The following is a 3,729-nucleotide window of genomic DNA, read 5'->3' on the forward strand; positions in this document are numbered from 1 at the left end:
ATGTCTATGGTTAGGAAACATAACCATCTTCGATTAACGAGCTAGTCAAGTAGAGGCATACTAGTGACGCTTTGTTTGTCTATGTATTCACACATGCATTATGTTTCCGGTTAATACAATTCTAGCATGAATAATAAACATTTATCATGAAATAAGGAAATAAATAATAACTTTATTATTGCCTCTAGGGCATATTTCCTTCAATCTGCACCAGCAGCCACAGCCTCAGTGCCATCAGCTCCAGCAGCCACTCCACCAGCTCCAGCTACATCAACAGAAGCTTTCGTCCTTGGAGTCATCTCTACACCACCTCATGAAGACCAAGCTTGAGAGACGCATATCACTATGCATATTTTTAACCTTTTGGTACTTGTTGCCAAAGGGGGAGAAATATGTATAGATCATAGTCTTCGAGAGAGAGAGTGTTGTTTTATCTCTCTTTGCATTTTACTTGCTTGAACTTTATTATGTGTTTGCTTGCTACATTATGTCTTTTGTGAGATACTTGGATGATCATGTGATTGATCATTTGCTACCTTAATGCTTGTTTGGATGATACTATCTTTTATATCTTATATATGATCATTCACTTTGCTTGGTGATGAGTGCATGTCTTTAATTATTATTATTTTGAGTGCTCCACCAAGATGTATGTGACATGGAAGAGTGACCCATGATCCTAACACATCGTGCATTTGTAGTCCAAAGCAAATGTTAAATAATGCACAAATTTAGGGGGAGCTCTTGTTTGTCACATACTTCTCAAAGAGACAATGTATTTCAATCTTATTATCATTTGTTGAAGCTTTGATCTATATGTTGTCATCAATTACCAAAAAGGGAGGGATTGAAAGTGCAACTATCTCTGGGTGGTTTTGGTAATGATTGAAAACATATAGCTTATTGAACTAATGTCATTACAAGATAAATATTTCAGGAAAGTTCAATGATTGGCATGGCATGGACAAGGAAAGTGGACCCCTCAAAATGCTAAGGACAAAAGATTGGCTCAAGCTCAAAGCACAAGACTCTACATTTTACTTCTAGTGATCCAAGATCACATTGAGTCCATAGGAAAAGCCAATACTATCAAGAGGGGGTGAGGTGTTGCTTAATGAATTACTTGCTCAAAATGCTTAGTGATATGCTCCAAAAACCCTCAACTACTTTCTCATATCCACATTTATCCCAAACCAAAAGTCAAACTCGGCCCCGCCGAAACTTTCTATCCAACGCCACCGAGTTCACTTGACATAGCCACTGCCACAAACCCTAGTCACTTTGGTCTCACCGATAGGGATCTCGGTCTCACCGAGATGGGATTGCAACCTCCCTATTTCCCTTCGTAATGTTTCGGTCCAACCGAGATGAGCGATCGGTCCCATCGAGATTGCAATGCAAACTCTTTGTTTCTCTTTCGTAACGTTTCGGTCTAACCGAGATGAGCGAATCGGTCCCACCGAGTTTGCCTGACCAACTCTCTGGTTAGCTTATTACCAAAGTTGGTCCAACCGAGTTTGAGTAATTGGTCCAACCAAGATTACATTATGCCCTAACCCTAATGATATCGGTCCCACCGAGTTGACATGTCGGTCCCACCAAAAATCCTAACGTTCACATTTTGAACTAAATCGGTCTGACCGAGTTTTCTGATTCGGTCCCACCGAGTTTGGTGATTTGTGTGTAACGGTTAGATTTTGTGTGGAGGCTATATATACCCCTCCACCCACTGTTCATTCGTGGAGAGGGCCATCAGAACATGCCTAAACTTCCAACATACATTTTCTAAGAGAGAACCACCGACACTTGTGTTGAGACCAAGATATTCCATTCCAACCACATAAATCTTGATCTCTAGCCTTCCCCAAGTTGCTTTCCACTCAAATCATCTTTCTACCAAATCCAATCCTATGAGAGAGAGTTGAGTGTTGGGGAGACTATCATTTGAAGCACAAGAGCAAGGAGTTCATCATCAACACACCATCTATTACCTTTTGGAGAGTGGTGCCTCCTAGATTGACTAGGTGTCACTTGGGAGCCTCCGTCAAGATTGTGGAGTTGAACCAAGGAATTTGTACGGGCAAGGAGATTGCCTACTTCGTGAAGATCTACCCTAGTGAGACAAGTCCTTCGTGGGCGATGGCCATGGTGGGATAGACAAGGTTGCTTCTTCATGGACTCTTCGTGGGTGGAGCCCTCCGTGGACTCACGCAACCGTACCCTTCGTGGGTTGAAGTCTCCATCAACGTGGATGTACGATAGCACCACCTATCGGAACCACGTATAAAAAATCTCAGTGTCTACATTGCGTTTGCTCCCTCCAAACTCCTCCCCTTACCTTCATATGCAATTGTTTTACATTCCGCTGCTATACTCTTAGAATTGCATGTGTAGGTTGATTACTTGATTTGTGCTAAGTTGCTAAAATCTGCCAAGACTTAAAATTAGGAAAATGCTAGATTTTTATTTGGTCAAGTAGTCTAATCATCCCCTTTCTAGAGATACTTTCGATCCTACAGAGTCATTGAGGTCAGTTTGAGACTGTTACTTGGCATCCCTTTCTATTTTCCATGTTGTTTCCTTAGAAAACCATCATTGCACGCAAATCATGCATAAAGTGAAAATAAACAGGGGGTGCTGCTGGTTGTGTTTTTTCTCCCATCTCGATGGTGAATCTCTTTTGCCTTGTTGTCTATGAAACTGGCCTTTACCATTGTTATTTTTTATTCATGTCTTGTATTCGGTTTTTGTTTTGATTTGGTGCTGCTCCCACTATATGTCCGCTATATTGTTGACATTCTAGAGAACTTCAACTGTATTTGTTGAGCAAATAATTTTAAAGGAGGTGCGTAAGCCGCTACCGACTTCGACCATAGTTGTATTGTTAATGATTTAGAAAAAAAATGCTGGCCAATATATAAATAAACGTCAAAGTAGCATGCAGAAGAAATAAACGGAGTAATTGTAGTTGTTTTACAAACACACCAATACTGGGTAGTTCTTAAACTTGAGATTTCTGAGGCACACTTCTATTGCTGGCTGTCCATCAATTCTTCATTCAAACGATCATAATCACGAACACAAACAATACACAACATTTTCTCACGATGAGCAGATTGATCACACATTTGCAGTGACCTAATTAAATATACGGCAATGAACAAAAGCTATCCAGTGAATGAAAATATATGATGAGTCTTAGCCGGATCTAAAACCAACCAATCACAGAGGCAGGTGGCACCATTATACAAAAAATGCTCCAAAAATCCCAGAGAAACCTCCTAGAGAGCTCTAAAAACACGAGCTAAAAACAGTACATGGGCCGGCCCATTAGACATATATAAGAAAGGGAGTGTGTGTGTGTGTGGGTGGGTGGCTGCGAGAATGTATACGATGCACCGGTGCACCGGACCTTTCAGCACATTTCAAATTGCTTAAAAAATGTGAAAAAGATTAAGCACATTCACACATCATCAATGTTTGCTGTCACAAAATTTCAAATCAAAATTTGAAATATAGCTTGAGATACAAAAAAGACAAATTTGACATGAATGTGATAATGGCCAAATCTAAAGCCCAACTTATATTACATACTATTCAGTGTTAAATTTTGCCATTTTTGTATCTCGAGCAATGTTTCAAATTTTGCGACAACAAACATTGATGTTGTGTGGATGTGCTCTTTTTCTCACTTTTTTTGAAACATTTTAAAATGTGCTATGGAGGATC

The sequence above is a fragment of the Triticum dicoccoides genome, chromosome 5A (genome assembly GCF_002162155.2).
Source record: "Triticum dicoccoides isolate Atlit2015 ecotype Zavitan chromosome 5A, WEW_v2.0, whole genome shotgun sequence".
Classification (NCBI taxonomy): domain Eukaryota; kingdom Viridiplantae; phylum Streptophyta; class Magnoliopsida; order Poales; family Poaceae; genus Triticum; species Triticum dicoccoides.